The 20600-nt window shown below is 38.3% G+C and overlaps 1 protein-coding gene across 2 annotated transcripts in view; it reads right to left on the minus strand.

Annotated features, from left to right (window-relative positions):
* STK32A (serine/threonine kinase 32A) overlaps window positions 1-20600 on the minus strand; it is a 130534-nt gene that overhangs the window by 62406 nt on the left and 47528 nt on the right. The window lies entirely within an intron of this gene.

The raw sequence follows: 20600 nt of genomic DNA on the forward strand, positions 1-20600 counted from the left end.
TTTTTTTTGGTGGTGGTATGGCTTCCCTGGTGGCTCAGACGGTAAAGAATCTGCCTGCAATGCTGGAGACCTGGGTTCAATCCCTGGGTTGGGAAGATCCCCTGGAGAAGGGAACGGCTACCCACTCCAGTATTGTTGCCTGGAGAATTCTGTGGACAGAGGAGCCTGGTGGGCTACAATCTATGATCACAAAGAGTCAGACACGAATGAACAACTAACACTTTACTTTTAACTAAAGACTAAATATGATGAGTGTAACATTAAAAAAAAATTATGTTTAATTGCAGGATAATTGCTTTACAATGTTGTGTTAGTTTCTGCAGTACAACAACACAAATCAGCCATAAATATAAATATATCCCCTCCCTCTTAAACCTTCTTCCCACTCTGCCCTTCTAGGTTGTCACAGAGCATTGAGCTGAGCTCCCTGTGTTATACAGCACCTTCCTACTAGCTGTTTTATTAATACTTTTGGTAATATATATGTTTCAATGCTACAATGAGTATATATTTAATGTTATTCCTGGCATACAATAAACACCCATTAACCGTAAGTCTACAGAGCTATAAAGCTCAGAAAATGAAGAAAACCCCATTTATTCACCTGTTATTAACAATCATATCTTGAACACATTGCTACAGAAGGTCCATAAAACACAAGTCATGAGGCCTCCTTGAACCATCTCTTGCTTATTTTTCCACATTAACAACTTCATTACTTAACATTATAACAAATCATAAACCACACTCATGATAAGAAAAAAGATATAAAGAGAGCCATTAAGAAGTAAGTGTACAGGAAAGGGAAGTAAGTCACTCAGTCCTGGGGATGAGCAGTGACAGGAAAGCTTCTCAACACAGGAGACACCGGAGTTAAATTTTGAAGGATGGTGACAATAATAAGTACAAAATAAAGCCAACATGGCTGTTGTTTCCATTAGATGGCTTCTCTGGGGCAGGCAGAGAAGGCAATGGCACCCTACTCAAGTACTCTTGCCTGGAAAATCCCATGGATGGAGGAGCCTGGTAGGCTGCAGTCCATGGGGTCGCTAACAGTCGGACATGACTGAGTGACTTCACTTTCACTTTTCACTTTTATGAATTGAAGAAGGAAATGGCAACCCACTCCAGTGTTCTTGCCTGGAGAATCCCAGGGACGGGGGAGCCTGGTGGGCTGCCGTCTATGGGGTCGCACAAAGTTGGACACGACTGAAGCGACTTAGCAGCAGCAGCAGCGGGGGCAGGCTCTAAAAGCACTCTACACATGATGTGTCATTGACTCCACAATGCTGCTCTTATGCTCCCATTTTACAGAGGAGGAAATCAAGGCCCAGAGAACTTTAAGTAATTTACATGAGATAAAATACCCAATAGGTGGTAGCAGTGAAGGGGTCTCCAGGTCCAAAAATAAGATTTGAAAGAGGAGAACAGCCTGGATTAAGCAGGGACATGGGACAGAACACAGTGCGAGGAGGGAAAGGAGAAGAGTGTGGGTTTGTTGGAACCATGTGTGATGGGGAAGCTGGAGAAGAAGGCAGAGAGCAGATCCCGACAGGAGCTTGTTCACGAGTCTGTGCATGCTGGAGAGACACTGGAGAGGGTTAAGCAAGACACATGATCAGACTTGAAGGAGCAAGAGTTGGAGGGATGGGAAGAGGAAATGAGACACAGGTGAGCAGGATTGGCCTCTGCTTGTTTGTAAAGAACCTCCTGTACCAATGCATTCCAACTGCTGATTTGTTTTGTTTTCCTCAAAGCACAGACATGATTTCTAGTCACAAAAAGCCCTCTGTATCAACACTATTGTGACATGTTTCTTTTGACATCATGTCACAGAGATCACATTTTAAAGTTTTATTTGAATCACAGAATTGAGAGACTGCAAAGCAGTGCCCAGGGATGCAAACCAATGCAGAGGGACAAATTCTTTGCTTAGGAAACAAATGTAGACTATCAATGATGGAAGAAGTGTACTGAGTACATTTTCTTCTTTAGAATGATCATTGTGCTACAGGAAGAGGAGACTTTCAAACAAAAGAAAAATGAGCAATTCAATGAAGCATTAATCTAAGGGAGTAACATTCTAATGAAAACTAGGTTCTCAGAGTTCACTTGTTAAACAAATAAAATCTGTTTACCACTGAAGACTGGGGTGGGGAGGGATTAAGATAGAAGCACAGGAAGTGCTTGGTAACAATGTGAGAAGTGTAGGAAGTGTTATTCTTCAGCTTCATGCAAGGACTGGCTGGGTATCTCTGCCACAAGTTTAATGAGCACCAGGATAGGTGCCTGGACCTGGGAGATTTGGTTCACAATCCTCCCAGCTGCACCACTACACGTTATATCTATTGTGTTTTACAGGTTTTCAGGAAGTAAGGATGTGCTAATTATACGCAATCCTGCCTGACACCTATTAGCTATCCTCCGCTAATAGAAACGATGGCTCATGGCATGTGAGCAGGGTCTTGCTGGGATAGCTGGCAAATGAGGTAGGTGAGGACTGGATACCAAAAGGAGAGAGAAGAGAGCGCTAACCACGAGCATCACTGGATGCCCCTGGAAACAACCTAGGCAGAGTGGGGTCACATACTGGTTGTGTTCAGCTCCCTGCTGGAGGCAGGGTGGAGGTCCCCAAACTGGTCACAGACCAGAAAACTCCTCTCCCATTACTTCATTTAACTTTAAGTGGGGGACAAAGGTCTTATTAAATTCACCCTGAGGGAACAAACATTTTTTACTGTAACTTGGGCGAAGCTATTTTTATCCAAAAATAAGGACTGATAAAGGTGCCGACTGTGGCAAGTTCACAACAGTGTTGGATCAAGCAGGGGACGATTAATCAAAGAAAGAAGCAGCCCAGGCGAGAAGCACCATGCTTCCCTTGCTCAGCAAGATTTTAAATTTATTTAATCATGGAGCCAGGTGTGGCTGTTAAAAATCCTCTTTCCCCTTTCACACATCAGATCTGAGGCCTTCTATCATAGATCCTAAACTCTCAGAGGGAGAGAAGATAAGTATTTTATTTCCAGAACTATATTCAGTAAAATATGTGAGCATAATGCAGTTTGGTAATAACTAGAATATGAAGGTTCATATCATAATCTGATTTTTTTTTGCGGCATAAAAGAGTAAGAGCTTCCCTGTACCTTGGCCATTTATTCCATAGTCTCAGAGATGCATTTTTCATTACTTTTAAAATAATGCTGTATCATGGCTTATTTATTTCTCAGTTGACAGCTCCAAAATTAGCAAGTCTGGTCCCCATGCATGTGAAATGCATTGTAAAGTCTGCTCCCTAAGAGAGGAGATAAGTGACAAAGGACTACCACCCTACCCCACCCAACCCCACCATATTGCGGTAGACTACTCATAGCTCTCTGTATCATGTTGAAATTCTCCAGTCCATTCTACACACCATGGTTATCTTTTTACAAGGTGAGTTTTATGTTCTCCAGCCTCAGGAATCCCCTTCATCTCTTTCCATGGTCTGCAGGACCCTATGTGATCTGGCCCTGTTTACTTCCCCAGACTTATCTTGAAGATCTTTTCCTTCCATTCCTCAGCTAGTAGTTCATGCCCCTCTAGCCTTAGGAGACTGTGCTGTGGTGTGGCCTTGCCTGGCCTTGTGGTGTGGTCTCAGCCCAAGGGACACTTCTCACAGAGACATTTCTAATACTCCATATGAAATCAGGTCTCCTATTATACACAATGCCATATTCTTGTGCACACAACTTTTCGTAATTTGAAAGTATTTCCCTTCATTCTTTTGGATTAACTGCTTTCATTTCCACTATGCCATCAACCAAATCAGTCACTCACCTGCTTGGAACTGGAGCTTTGGAAAGAACTATGGAGTTGGCCAAAAAGTTCATTCAGGTTTTTCCATAAGCTGTCATGACAAACCTGAATACCCTTTTTGGCCAACTCAATAAAATATTTTCCAATGGAATGTTTTTTAAATTGTGAGTCATAATCCATTAATGGTTGTGAAGTCAGTTTGGTTGGTTTTAACAAGCACTTAAAAAAAAATAAAATAGACTGAATAACATAAATGCTATTAACATGTAAGACTATAAAGATTGTTTGTGCATATAATGTGTGTCTCTCTGAGTATATCTCCTGGGTTGTGATGAAAAATATTTCTTCCTGTGGGTGACAGAGAAAAAACCCTAAAAACTATGATATTAGGGGAACCTGCTGTTTGTTCCAGAGCTATGGTGTCAAATCTGCATTGAGAGTTTAGCTGAGCAAGGGACAGTTCTGATGTCTCCGTCTAGCAAAGCATGGGAAATGCAGGACAAATATCAGTTATTACTTTTAAAAGTTCTCAGCTTTGTAGAAAAAGATACTGATTCATCAAAGATGGAATCCATTTAGAAACACACAGATAGAAAATACAAATGGAAAATGCATAGGCTTTAGGCAGGCCTAGGTTTAAATATCAAATGTGACTTTAGAGCAAGTTCCTTAAAGGAAACTGAAACTCAGAGAGGATATTTGTACATAAAAAGCAAATTAGATATAACATTTGTAAAGTAATTAGCACAAAGTGTGGCACATAGCATGCTGGTAAGGAACTTGGCTCTGGGGTTAGACTGCTTGTGCTCAAATCCCCTTTTAAGGGGAGTTCTGCCTTTTAAGGTTTTTAAAACTGGATGCAGCAAGTTATATAAGTCGTCAGCATGTCCATCTATACCGGTACATACTTCACAGGGCTGTTGGCAAGAGTAAGTGCAGGAAATACACATAAATTGCTTAAAACAGTACCTGGAAGTACCTTGAAGGTAGATATTATAATTACCTTCGTTTTTCCACCTATGAATGTAAGATAGCTCTGGTATTAAGCAGATTAACTTATTTTATGCATTGTTTCCTATTATTTTACATAAAATGATTATATGAAGATATTTATTGACTGGTTTATAGCTGATTTACAATATTGTGTCAGGTCTACAGCAAAGATTTTCAGTTATATATATATATATGTAGTCAAAATCGCTCAGTTGTGTCTGACTCTTTGCGACCCCATGGACTATAGCTGGTCAGGCTCCTCTGTGCATGGAATTTTCCAGGTCAGAATACTGGAATGGGTAGGCGTTCCCTTCTCCAGGGATCTTCCCAACCCAGGGGTTGAACCCAGGTCTCCCACACTGCAGGCAGATTTTTTACTGCCTGAGTCACCAGGGAAGCCCATATATATAGATATATATCTATATTCTTTTTTGATCCTTTAAGATATTGAATATAGGTCCCTCTGCTACAAATCCTTATTGTTTATCTATTTCACATATTGTAGTATGCATCTGTTAATGCTATACTCACAATTTATCCCTCCCCTGCCTTCCTTTGGTAACCACAAGTTTATTTTCTATGCCTGTGAGTCTGTTTCTGTTTTGTAAATAAGTTCATTTGTACTACTTTTTAGATTCCACATGTAAGTGATATAATATTTGTCTTTCTCTGTCTGATTTCATTTCGTATGATAAACTGTAGGTCCATCCACATTGCTGCAAATGGCATTATTGCATTCTTTTTCATGGCTGAGTCATATGCATTGCATGTGTGTATATATATATATATATATATACCACAACTTCTTTATCCATTCATCTCTTGGTGAACACTTAGGTTGCTTCTGTGTCTTGGTTATTATAAATAGTGCCACTAGGAACATTGAGGGTATGTGTATCTGTTTGAATTAGCACTTTTGTCTTCTCTGGGTATATGCCCAGAATTGGGATTGCTGGATCATATGGCAACTCCATTTTTAGTTTTTGAAGGAACCTCCGTACTATTTCCCATGGTGGCTGCACCAATTTACATTCCCACCAACAGTGTAGGAGGGTGCCCTTTTATGAATATATGTGTCATCAATGGTATAATCAACATGATTCCCATTAATTGAGCTCTTATTATGTTCTGATACCATGCTAGTTACTTTATGTATTATTGTATTTAATTGTTACTATAAACTCCAATACTTTGGCCACCTCATGCGAAGAGTTGACTCATTGGAAAAGACTCTGATGCTGGGAGGGATTGGAGGCAGGAGGAGAAGGGGACGACAGAGGATGAGATGGCTGGATGGCATCACTGACTCGATGGACATGAGTCTGAGTGAACTCCGGGAGTTGGTGATGGACAGGGAGGCCTGGCGTACTGCGATTCATGGGGTCACAAAGAGTCGGACACAACTGAACAACTGAACTGAACCAAACCGAGTATTGGGTTGGCCAAAATTTTGTTTAGGTTTTTCCGTAAGATATTATAGACAAACTCAAATGAACTTTTTGGTCATCTCAATATTATTCATGAATTTGCCATGACAACACTGAAAACCTAATATTCATAAAAATCAGATTTCAACAGTTTATAAATAATTATGCCCAGTTGTTTAGGGTGTGTGTGTGTTTGTGTTTGAACTGAAATGCCACAGCATGCACAACAAGCTGAAAGAAAGGTTAATTGCTAGGGTACCATGGGAACTAAATTGAGAAAAGAATCTAAATTCGCTTTGGTATCATTTAAGAGGGAGAGAATTTACACACCTCCTGTGTCACAGTGAGAAGACTGATCAAGGCTTGATGCGAGCCACTGACAGTGAGAATGTGGAGAAATGGGCACTTTCACGTGCTCGGGGGGAAGGCAGTTTGGTAAGAGTGCTTTTGAGGACAATTTGGAAACACCTCTTGAAAAACACATGGTATTTGACCCTATAATTTCACTGCTGGAAAATTTCACCATAGACACATTTGAAAAATTACACCAAGATGTAAGGATACACAGGACATTATATAAAATAAAAAACAATTTGCATGCCCATTAATAGGGAAGCATATGAATAAATTATAGTATATTCATGTTACTGATTATACAGCAACTTTTCAAAAATGAGGCAAATCTATATTCTGATAGGAAATGATTTTCAAAAGATACCGTGATGGGAAGATACATTACATGGATGCTTAGTGTATATACAAGTATATAGTGAAAAAAAAGGCTATACAAACACAACCACAAAAGGAAAAGCAACACTTTACATACATATGCTGGTATATGCATAAAATCTTTTTGAAAATAAGGTAACCAGTTATCTAAGTAGTAAGATTATGCCATTTTATTTTTATATTTAGAAGGCCTAATAAACTCAACAAAAATATTTCTACCTTGATATGCCTGATATATTCTGTCTTCTTGCAACCAGAAGTAAATAAGCCCCAGAAATCTAGTACACAGTATAGTGAATATAGAAAATAGTATTGTATTATAATCAATAAACTTGCTAAGAGATTAGAACTTAGTAATTTCAATCACTGAAAAAGGAGATCATTACATGACATGACAGAAGTGCTGATTATCACAACAGCAACCATATTACAATACATAAATGTGTCAAGCTAACATGCTGTACACTTAATATTGCACAATGTTAGATGTCAAATATTTTTCAATTAAAAAAAGAAAAAATCATTTATGTTATCTTGGCTCATCAGGAAAGGAACTAACACAGACCTGTCAGCTTCTAATCTATACTAATGATCTAGAAGTTTTCGTCAAATACTCAGTGTTCACAAATCACTGATTATTGTATAAATGTCTGCTTTTAGAAAGGATCTTTTATAGAATATTTGGGTCCTTAAAATGGATTCAGACAAGGTCCATACTTTGTCTTTGGTTTATGTGCCTTTGAAACCTGTTTTTATTCTAAAGCTTTCTTATCCAAACTCTTCTATTCTTTTATTCCTAGTAATTTTTTATTGAAGAAATTAAATCATTTTTCCTGAAACAGTAGCAAAGTCTGATTTTTGCTGTTCGCATTTCTGGCATGTCTTTCTCTGTTTCACAGCTCTGTATTTTGCAAAAATTGGTTATTAGATCTTAAGGTTTGCCAGATTCAGGTTTGACTGGGCAGGGTTGCTGGGTGGGGCGAGGCAAGACTACTCCACAGGTGGAGGTGTGTACTTTGATTAGGAGGTATATACTTAATAAGTCTATCTTCTCAAGGTGTTATCAATCACTAATCACCTGAATGCCTAGATCCAAAGATTCCTTAGAGTTAGTAATATTCGAGTCCTATCATTTCTCCTTTTTATTTTAGCTAGAGTACTTTTATAAAGAGAGGTAGGCTTTCATCAGTTATTTGGTTACTTAAGGTATGGTTCATATAGGAAAGGTAAAACAAATGCTGAGGTCTTTATCACTTTTCAAAATGATTTTTTAGTTTCTTAGCATCCTCCCAAAGCAATCAGTAAGTTTTTTTAAATCATAATGAAATCATGGGTGTGATGTTATCTTATCACTCTTACTGATATCTGTTTTTTGGCCTTTGGAACATAGCCAAGTTGCATCACGTGTTATTTTGAAATAACCCTCATAGGTTTTGATAGCTATAAATCTATCAGAAGACTTTCTGATATGAAAAGGTATTCATGGTGATCTTGTACATTTACTCCTCCAGACTGAATGACAGAAGTGTTTGCTGCAATTGGGTTGTCATTGCTACTAGGTCTTTTCAATGGGCAGAGCTAGGAATAGATATAAATACTTGATATAAGTATGCTATGCTATGCTAAGTCGCTTCAGTCATGTCCGACTCTGTGTGACCCCATAGACGGCAGCCCACCAGGCTCCCCCATCCCTGGGATTCTCCAGGCAAGAACACTGGAGTGGGTTGCCATTTCCTTCTCCAATGCATGAAAGTGAAAAGTGAAAGTGAAGTCGTTCAGTCGTGTCCGACTCTTAGTGACCCCATGGACTGCAGCCTACCAGGCTCCTCCGTCCATATGTTTATATATATATATATATATATATATATATATACACACACACACATACACACTTCTCAGGTAGCACAAGTGATAAAAAAAAAAAAACCTACTTGCCAATGCAGGAAACCTAAGAGACCTGGGTTCGATCCCTGGGTTGGGAAGGTCCCCCTAGAGAAGGGCATGGCAACCCACTCCAATATGCTTCCCTGGAGAATCCCAGGGACAGAGGAGCCTGGTGGGCTACATCCATAGGCTCACAAAGAGCTGGACATGACTGAAGAGACTTAGCATGCATGCATGCATAATATATATATGTTTACACAAAAATAATTGAAGGTAAATGTGCCATAAATTTATAGTGACATTTTCCGTTTATATTCAAGACTATAGCAACTCTTAATCTCATCAGTATTATAGCAGTAACTCCCTTCTTCCTTACTGAAAATCCTGATTCTCAAAGATTTTGACATCTCTCAAGGTTTTAACATATTACCCACCATGCTGTTCGCTTTATCCCATAATATGTGTAAAACATTTTCAGAATAGCAATATCAACATTACCTTCAACAATACCATTACTGAAAACACTTTAAGCAATTGCTATTCTTTTTTGTCATTACAGCATAATTACACTAAAAATCACTGAAAGTCACTTGAAATAGTACATTTCTGTGTGATTATACGGCAAAACCAGATAGAGGCTTGGGTTCATTTGTTTCAATATGCATTCCATTTGAGGGGATTGTTTTTAAAATTTCATTTTGTTTTATAGTTATATAAAATATTTATGTATTTTATGAAGTCAAAGTCAAGTCTGCAAAGCCAGGTATATTGAGAAAAAGTCAATATACCTCTCCATTTTAATACCTCCATTCATCTATTAATAACTTCTAAAAATATTTTTTGATTGTGGTAAAATACATATAGCATAAGATTTACCATATTAACCACTTCAAGTGTATAATTCAGTGACATTAAATACATTCACAATGTTGTGTAATCATCACCATGACCTATTTCCAGAACTTTCTCTTCACCCTGAACAAGAATTCTACCCATTAAAATAATACATTGCAATTCTCCCTCTCCTAATCCCTGGTAACCTCTGTTTCTACGTGTATGTATTTGTCTATTTTAGGTACCTCACGTAAGTGAAATTTTGTATCAGGCTTATTTCACTTAGCATAATGTTTTCAAGGTTTATTCATGCAGTATCTATCAGAATTTCATCCCTTTTTAGGCTGAATAATATCCTGCTGTATGCATATACCACAATTTGATTTTCCATTCATCTGTTGACAAACATTTGGGTTGTTTCTACCTTTTGAAGACTGTGGAAAGTGCCGCTATGAATATTGGTGTACAAGTCCTTGTCCCTTTCAAATATTTTAGCATATTCTTAGGATGGGAACCACTAGATTGCATGGTACTTCTATGTTTAGCTTTTTAAGAAGTGAAAGTGATAGTTGCTCAGTGTGCCTGACTCCTTGTGACTCTATGGACCGTAGCCCGCCAGGCTCCTCTGTCCATGGGATTCTCAAGGCAAGAATACTGGAACGGGTACCCAGTCGCTTCTCCAGGGCATCTTCCTGACCCAGGAATTGAACTCCTGTCTCCTGCATTACAGTCAGATTCTTTACCATCTGAGCTAGCAAGGAAGCCCTTTTTAAGGACCTGCCAAACCCCTTTTCACAGTGACTTCAACATTACATTCCCATCAGCAACGCACACTGGTTCTAATTACTTCTTATCTTGCCAACACTTTGTACATTCTAATTTTTAAGTAGTAGCCATTCTAATTAGTGTGAAGTGGTATATCATTGTGGTTTTGATTTGCATCTCCCTAATGCCTAGTGATGTTGAACATCTTTTCATGTGCATATCTTCTTTGTCAAAATATCTATTCTATTCTAACCTTCTGTCCATTTTCCAACTGTTTTCTTTCTTTTTATTACTGAGTTGTAAGAATCCTTTACATATTTTAGATGCAAGTCCCTTATCAGATACATGATTTGCAAATATTTTTCCCACTTTTAACTTTCTTGATGATGTCTTTGAACAACAAAAGTTTTAAATTTTGATGGTGTCCAATTTATCTGTATTTTTCTTTTATTAGTTGTGCTTTTGGTGTCATATGTAAAAAACTATTGCCTAATCCAAGATAACAAAGATCTACTCCAATTTTTTAGAATAATAGTTTTTATGGTTTTAGTTCTTTAGGTCTATTACCTATTTTGAGTTCATTTTTGTTAGTGTGAAGTACGGGTTCTTTGCATTTGAATATCGCATTGTCCCAGCACCATTTGTTGAAAAGACTGTTTACCCATTGAATTTTCTTGGGTAAAAATTTATCAATTTCATTGATAAATGAAGGGCTTGTTTTTAGACTCTCAACTCAGTTTTATGTTTATCATTATGCGCCTTCTACACTGTCTTGATTACTGCAGCTTTGGATTAAGTTTTGAAATCATGTGGGAGCCCTCCAACTTTGTTCTTTTGAGACTGTTTTAGCTATTCCTTTGAGTTTCTTGAGTTTCAGACCCCTTGAAGTTGTATATGAGTTTTAAGATCAGCTTGCTGTTTCCCCTCCCCCCCGCAAAAGAATCTAGCTGAGATTTTGATAGGGATATAGATAGAATCTGTAGATCACTTTGAGGTCACACCGCTTTTTCCACTTAAAGGTATATTCTAGCCAAAGACCTTAATAGTATATAGAGATACTTCTCATTCCCTTTCTCAGCTGTGTAGTGCCGAATTTTATGGATGTTACTTGTTTATTCAACCTGTTTCCTACTGAAGGACATTCGGGTTGTTTCCAGCCTTTTGCTATTACTGATAAAATAGTGAAAAACTTTTTGCATCTTGCCTTTTGTATTTTGGCCAGAACAACTTTGGGGTAGATTTCTAGAAGTGGGTTTACTAAGATAAAGCATATTAAAACAAAGGGTAAAGGAATATGTAATTTTAGACTCTGAATTGCCAAATTTATATCTATAAAGGGTGTATAATTTTTAATTCCCACAAAGAATTTCTGAGAGTACCTATTCCCCACATTCCCTTTCTAGAATATGTTGTCCAGTTTTCCTCTTCAGGAAAACCCAGCAGTAGAGTTAAGAAGATTTGAAATTTATAAAATGCTTTTTCTCTGTCTCATAAGTAGCCTTACAATATTCTCCAAGTAAAAAACACCTTAAATGCCTTCATCAAAAACACATAGATGACCTCATCCACTCTTGTGTATCTTATATGTACAGTATCGGTTCAGTTCAGTTGCTCAGTCGTGTCTGACTCTTTGCGACCCCATGAATCACAGCATGCCAGGCCTCCCTATCCATGACCAACTACCAAAGTCTACCCAAACCCATGTGCATCAAGTCAGTGATGCCATCCAGCCATCTCATCCTCTGTTGTCCCCTTCTCCTCCTGTCCCAAATCCCTCCCAGCAACAGGGTCTTTTCCAATGAGTCCGCTCTTTGCATGAGGTGGCCAAAGTATTGGAGTTTCAGCCTCAGCATCATTCCTTCCAATGAACACCCAGGACTGATCCTTTAGGATGGACTGGTTGGATCTCCTTGCAGTCCAAGGGACTCTCAAGAGTCTTCTCCAACACCACAGTTCAAAAGCATCAATTCTTCGGTGCTCAGCTTTCTTCACAGTCCAACTCTCACATCCATACATGACCACTGGAAAAACCATAGACTTGACTAGATGGACCTTTGTTGACAAAGTAATATCTCTGCTTTTGAATATGCTATCTAGGTTGGTCATAACTTTCCTTCCAAGGAGTAAGCGTCTTTTAATTTCATGGCTGCAATCACCATCTGCAGTGATTTTGGAGCCCCAAAACATAAAGTCTGACACTGTTTTCACTGTTTCCCCATCTATTTCCCATGAAGTGATGGAACCAGATGCCATGATCTTAGTCTTCCGAATGTTGAGCTTTAAGCCAACTTTCTCACTCTCCTCTTTCACTTTCATCAAGAGGTTTTTTAGTTCCTCTTCACTTTCTGCCATAAGGGTGGTGTCATCTGCATATCTGAGGTTATTGATATTTCTCCTGGCAATCTTGATTCCAGCTTGTGCTTCTTCCAGCCCAGCGTTTCTCATGATGTACTCTGCATGTAAGTTAAATAAGCAGGGTGACAATATACAGCCTTAAAGGACTCCTTCTCCTATTTGGAACCAGTCTGTTGTTCCATGTCCAGTTCTAACTGTTGCTTCCTGACCTGCATATAGGTTTATCAAGAGGAGGTTTGTGACATTGTACAGGAAACAGAGACCAGGACCATCCCCATAGAACAGAAATGCAAAAAAGCAAAATGGCTCTCTGAGGAGGCCTTACAAATAGCTGTGAAAAGAAGAGAAGTGAAAAGCAAAGGAGAAAAGGAGATATAAGCATCTGAATGCAGAGTTCCAAAAAACAGCAAGGAAAGATAAGAAAGCCTTTCTCAGTGATCAATGCAAAGAAATAGAGGAAAACAGAATGGGAAAGACTAGAGATCTCTTCAAGAAAATTAGAGATACCAAGGAAACATTTCATGCAAAAATGGGCTCGAGAAAGGACAGAAATGGTACAGACCTAACAGAAGCAGAAGATATTAAGAAGAGGTGGCAAGAATACACAGATCTGTACAAAAAATATCTTCTTGACCCAGATAATCATGATGGTGTGATCACTCACCTAGAGCCAGACATCCTGGAATGTGAAGTCAAGTGGGCCTTAGAAAGCATCACTATGAACAAAGCTAGTGGAGGTGATGGAATTCCAGTTGAGCTATTTCAAATTCTGAAAGATGATGCTGTGAAAGTACTGCACTCAATATGCCAGCAAGTTTGGGAAACTCAGCAGTGGCCACAGGACTGGAAAAGGTCAGTTTTCATTCCAATCCCAAAGAAAGGCAATGCCAAAGAATGCTCAAACTACTGCACAATTGCACTCATCTCACATGCTAGTAAAGTAATGCTCAAAATTCTCCAAGCCAGGCTTCAGCAATACATGAACCGTGAACTTCCAGATGTTCAAGCTTATTTTAGAAATGGCAGAGGAACCAGAGATCAAATTGCCAACAGCTGCTGGATCATTGAAAAAGCAAGAGAGTTCCAGGAAAACATCTGTTTCTGCTTTATTGACTATGTACAGTATATCCAGGTTCAAAATGCACATATCTAGGGACTTCCTTGGAGAAGGCAATGGCAACCCACTCCAGTACTCTTGCCTGGCAAATCCCATGGACAGAGGAGCCTGGTAGGCTGCAGTCCATGGGGTCGCTAGGAGTAGGACAGACTTCACTTTCACTTTCAATTTTCACCTTCATGCATTGGAGAAGGAAATGGAACCCACTCCAGTATTCTTGCCTGGAGAATTCCAGGGACAGAGGAGCCTGGTGGGCTGCCACTTATGGGGTCTCATAGAGTCGGACACGACTGAAGCGACTTAGCAGCAGCAGCAGCAGGGACTTCCTGGTGGTCCAGTGGTTAAGACTCTGCCTCCCAATGCAGGGTGCATGTATTCAATCCCTATTGGGGAACTATGGTTCCATATGCTGCAGGGTATGGCCAAAAATTAGAAAAAAATAACGTATATCTAAAATTCATAAACATGGAAAACTTAGAATTTACATAGATCTTTTTGGAAGTGCATAGAATAAATGTGAAGACTACCATGTAATAGTTATGATAAATGTTCATTAAAACTTCTTTTTTCACCAGAGGAAACTTTTATGTACATCTCAGGAGACATAGCTTCACTCCCCAGTGGCTCAGATGGTAAAGAATCCACCTGCAATGTGGGAGACCTGGGTTCGATCCCTGGGTTGGGAAGATCCCCTGGAGGAGGGCATAGCAACCAACTCCAATATTATTGCCTAGAGAATCCCCATGGATAGAGAAGCCTGGCGGGCTACAGTCCATAGGGTTGCAAAGAGTCAGACATGACTGAGTGACTAAGCACAGCATAGCACAGGAGACATAAAGACTCAGATTTCATTTATCCTCTACTTTAGTCTTTTCTAACCTCTTCTCACCAAATATAAATAAGATGTTAATTCTCTTTGTACTTTCAGAGCACCAGTCATTTCTCTGTTATAGAACACTCCAGAAACCTAGCTAAAGATGCTTTGTATTGTATTGTAACCATTGTTTTTTTTTTTTTTTTTGACCTGAGTTCCTCATTTGAACACTTTGAGGAATATATGCTTCCTCATTCTATCCATCAGCAACCTCAGCATCCAAATATCTTGGTACATGATGAACACCTGTTTATTTAATGACCATTTTACACCTAATTATTATATGTTTATTATACAAGGTGCTGAGGCTAAAAGAGTAAATCAAGGATCCTGGTTTCCTTCTTCTTAAATCTGATCATCTACACAACAAATATTTGCACAAATATCTAGTTATAAAACATGATAAGGGCTGTGAAGGAAAAGTGTAGGATATTGTGCTAGAAACTAACAGAAGGACCTGACTTTGATTGCAGGGCCTCATAAAAACCTCAGAGATAGTAATACACATACTTACTTGCCTGATTCAAACCATAAACTATAGCCTCCGAGAAAATGAACCAAAATCCATAATTTACACAATGACAGAGATTGTGGATGAATTTTAAACACCACACCTAAGACACTGCAGATATTTTCCTGACATTGTGATATAGTAGCTGATTTTCCTCCAGCTCTGCCCTCTCTCTGGACAGAGCTTTAAATGCTATTCTGTGATCCATCAGCTTATCTGGACAGGCTTTGGAGATGTTATTTATAAAGTTTCTCTGGGGAAAATATGACTATTATTATCTTCTACATAATCTCCTGAGATAGTACCTCAGAGATTACTCTAGCCAGTAAACAAGCAAAGGGGAAAAACAACATCTCACTGCCCCTGCCATGTAAAAGTAAAAGCCAAGACCCATGCTCAGATGATAATGAGGAACCATTAAATTATATTCTTACCCATAGAATTTTTCAGGGGTCTGGAGAAAATATATCAGAAGTTACCACTTTTTGTGCTTCGGGAGAATTGTAGACTGCCTGCAGACAGACACTCTAAGTGGGATGAATTCAGGTCACTGATGGGTCACCAATTACCACCTGTGATTCAAAAAGTGGCTGGACAGGCCCTGACAGGGCTGAGAGGGTTCCAGGATATGCTGAGTCATGTATTTTGATTGATTTCTCCAGTGGATGAAGTGGAGAGAGAAAAGGTTCATCCGGCACCTGCTATTGTCTATTCCTTTGCCTCTTTGGCCAGAATAGCAATTTATGTCCTTACTGACCTAGCTGTCCCTGTCTCAAAATTCCAGGGCCAGGAGAGGACAACCCAGCCCTGCTACTAAATACAGAATCCTTACTTTGTCCTCCATGCCCTTCCCGTTTTTAATGCGTCCCATTTCCCTTCACCTGACTAGTGTTTACAGTCAAACTAGACCAACATTCAGAAATGTTTTGATCTCATGAGGCTTTCCATCCATCTCCAGTTCTGATGTCCAGCATTTGGAACTCTATCAGGGAAGCAGGAGCAGGCATATTGTTTTTTTTTCCTTCTTTTTTTAATGTCAAACTGGAATATATCAAGTTACAAATGGTGATTTGGTTTCACTAACACATTATAACTCATCATGTTAAAAGACTCTTGAAAATTTTTTTAATTGATTTTGTAGTTTTGTGCAATTTGTTAAACTTCAATTCTAGAGTTTTGAAAGTAATGATATATGTATAAGTAACATTAAAATAAAATATAGGTTAACACTGTCTTAAAGAATTTGGGAGTGGGATTTAGAATCTAGACTTGGCATGACTTTCAGGTTTTGTAGTTTGGCAAGGAATCAAACCTCTCATCTTCAATTTACTCATCTTTATAAGAGGACAAATACTATTTTTAATGTATAGGAACTAGTATTTGAAAATACATGAGATCATACATGTAATATTTCAGCATAACACCTCAAAAATAAACTCTCAAAAATATGAACTGTCTTCAGTTCAGTTGCTCAGTTGTGTCTGACTCTTTGTGACCCCATGGACTGTAGCACACCAGGCTTCCCTGTCTATCACCAACTCCTGGAGCTTTCTCAAATTCATGTCCATGGAGTCAGTGATGCCATCCATTTATCTCATTCTCTATTGTCCCCTTCTCCTCCTGCCTTCAATCTTTCCTAGCATCAGGGTCTTTTCCAACAAGTTAGTTCTTCTCATCAGGTGGCCAAAGTATTGCAGTTTCAGCTTCAGCATCAGTTCTTCCAATGAATATTCAGTTGATTTCCTTTAGGATTGACTGGTTTAATCTCCTTGCAGTCCAAGGGACTCTCAAGAGTCTTCTCCAACACTACAGTTCAAAAGCATCAATTCTTCAGTGCTCAGCTTTCTTTATAGTCCAACTCTCACATTCATACATGACTACTGGAAAAACCATAGCTTTGACTAGACAGACCTTTGTTGACAAAGTTATGTCTCTGCTTTTTAATGTGCTGTCTAGGTTGTATGAAAAGTATAAAAAGCAAAAAGATATGAACTGTCTTAGGTTTCATGTATGTATGATTTCCTCAAGTTTCCTCCAAGAGTCTATTTATTGAGTCTACCTCCTCAAAATACATTTTTCAATTCATTAAATACTGTCATAGTGAGGATACCTTTCCCAACTAAACTTAAACACACCTATTTGTTTTAAAACAGCAGCAAAAAACCAACAAATATCCATTAAGCGAACTCTAAGGAGAAAAACAAACAGTGCTGATTGGATTCACTGTACATTTATAACCACAAGTCTGAAATAGATATTTAGAAAGTCCTAATTCTCTATTAGGAGAAGGAAATGGCAACCCACTCCAGTGTTCTTGCCTGGAGAATCCCATGGATGAAGAAGCCTGGTAGGCTGCAGTCCATGGGGTCGCACAGAGTCTGACACGACTGAAGCGACTTAGCAGCAGCAGCAGCAATTCTCTATTAATTTCACACTTTCAGTCACTTAGCAGCTTTTCTCCTCAAATCCTATCTTGGGCCCATTCTTCATTCTCAATTGATAACTCATATGTCACAGAAGCAGTGGCATGAGAAATAATTCATCTGCCCAACAACAAACCCACCACATTAGAAATACCTAGTTACATACTGCTTTTCACTGTTCTTGTGCGAGGAAAGAAGAGCCCTGGTTTCTCCCTAAGGCCAGTGCACTTACCTGTTCCCTGAACCACATCTATCTCTTTACCTTCCACAGCTCGCTTTGGCTATCTTCCCCTTTCTATCCTATGTTACCAGGTCCTTTCTCTAGATTGGCTCATATTCTGCATTTAAACTTGTTTATGCACATTAAAAAAAACATACTATACATAATAAAAGAAATGTTGATATATAAAAATAAACATAAATAGATATTTTAAAATGTGTACTGGTGTCTAGTGATATATACAAAGGGACAATAGAACATGACCAACCAGGGTTTACTGTAATAGGACATGAACAACTAAAGTTCATTTTAATAGGACATGACCTACTAGGGTTTATTTTAGGATCAAGGTTATTTTAAGATTTGAAGATTAATTAATTTACTTTGCCACATGATAGAAATGATCTTGATAAAACAAAAACACATTTGACAAAATTTAATACTCATTCATGATAAAAAAAAAAAAACATAGCAAATTAGGACTGGAAGCAAACTTTATTGTGATAATGAAAGAAAGAAAGTGAAGTGTGACCTCATGGACTATACAGTCCATGGAATTCCCTAGACCAGAATACTGGAATGAGTAGCCTTTCCCTTCTCCAGGAGATCTTCCCAACCCAGGGATCGAACCCAGGTCTCCCACATTGCAGGTGGATTCTTCACCACTGAGCCACAAGGGAAGCCCATTGTGATAATGGATATCTACAAATCCACGGTTATCATATGAAATCTTGAAATCCTGAAAACCTTCCCTGTGAAATCAGGACAAACACATAAGGATGTACACTATACTCTGCATTTTTCTCAATACAAATGCAATGGGCAAGAAAGTAAAAGGTAAGAAGGTTGGAAAGGAAGAACTAAAACTGTCATTGTTAGTTAATGACATGATTATAAACTTTGAAAATCCAAAAGAATCAATAGGCCTACTGGTAGAATGAATAAGAGAATTTAACAAGGTCACTGGACACAAAGTCAATATTGAAAGTCAATTGTATTTTGGTAAACAAGCAACAAACAACAAGAAAATTTAATTTTGATAATTACTGTTTGTAGTCATGTAAAAAACATTAAATCCCTGAAGTAGGAAATAGCAACCGCTCTAGTATTCTTGCCTGGAAGATTCCATGGATAACGGAGCCTGGCTGGCTGCAATCCCTGGAGTCACCGAGTCGGACATGACCGAGTGACTGAGCACGCACACAAAAGACATCAAATACCTAGAAATAAATTTAAAGACAAGTATGCTAGAACTCTACACTAAAAACTGAAACTAAAAATAGAAATTAAGGGTTATCTTAATTATAGATATATGTCTGTGTGTATTTGATAAACTGGAAGGTTTAATAGTTTAAATATATGTTCATTCTCCCTGAACTAATCCACAAATTCAATGTAACCCAATATAAATACCAGCAGCTTTAAAATACAAATTGAAAAGCCAACATAGAATTGGAAAGGGCCAACCATAATCAAGTTAATCAAGAATAAGAATTATGTTACTGAATTCTTTTACCAGTCTGAAGCTATAGTACTTAGAGTGGTGTGAATAATATGTCAAGGTACACAAACAGATCAATAAAACAAAGCCTAGAAACCCACACATATGTGATGACTTGACTAATAACAAATGTGTCACTATGATGCAGGAAACGAGATATTTTCACATTGGTATGGGCAAAGATTTCCTAAATATGATACAGAAAGCACTGCCTATAAAGGAAAAGACTGATAAATCATACCATATTTAAATTCAAGTTTTAATGTTTATTTACAAAAACATCATTATGGAATGAAAAGATAAGTCACAGATTGGGCAAATAATTTACATCCTCAATAAGACTTACTTACAGAATATGTCCAACCCTGGTGGCTCAGCGATAAAAGAATTGCCTGCATCACAGGAGACATGGGTGGATCCCAGAGTTGGGAAGATGCCCTGGAGCAGGAAATGGCAACCCACTCCAGTATTCTTGTCTGGGAAATTCCATGTACAGAGGAGTTTGGTGAGCTACAGTTCTGGGGTCTCAAAGAGCTGGACACGACTTAGCACCTAAACTGCCAACCACAGAATATATAAATAACTTCTATAGATCAATGAGAAAAAGAGGCAAAAAACCATAGAAAGATGGAGAAAAAACTCAAGCACTTAAAAAAATGGGGTTCCCAATGGCCAGTAAGCATATAAAAATGTGCCCAAACTCTAGGTCACTAGGAAAATTCAATCTAAAACCAACTTGAATTCTTACATCTTGCTGATGTGAATATAAATTGGTACTTCTTTGGAAATCTGCCAGGTAAACATACATAAATCTTAGGATCCAGTGATTTGATTTCTAGGTCTATGCCCCCCAATATGAGTACTTTTGTTTACCAAAAGATACAAACAAGCATGCTAATAGCAGAACTATTTGTAAAAGTTTCAAACTGGAAACAACCCAAACATCCATCAACAATAAAATAGATAAACACTACTATATACTATATATAAAATAGATAAACAGCAAGGACCTACTGTATAACATAGGGAACTATACTCAATAATTTGTAATAACACATATACACAGGAATCACTGTGATGTACACCTGAAATTAACACACTGAATCAACTACACTTCAATTTTTAAACATTGTTTTGCATAATAAAAAAATTTTTAAGATGTACAGATA

Source organism: Bos indicus x Bos taurus, chromosome 7 (assembly GCF_003369695.1).
Source record: "Bos indicus x Bos taurus breed Angus x Brahman F1 hybrid chromosome 7, Bos_hybrid_MaternalHap_v2.0, whole genome shotgun sequence".
Classification (NCBI taxonomy): domain Eukaryota; kingdom Metazoa; phylum Chordata; class Mammalia; order Artiodactyla; family Bovidae; genus Bos; species Bos indicus x Bos taurus.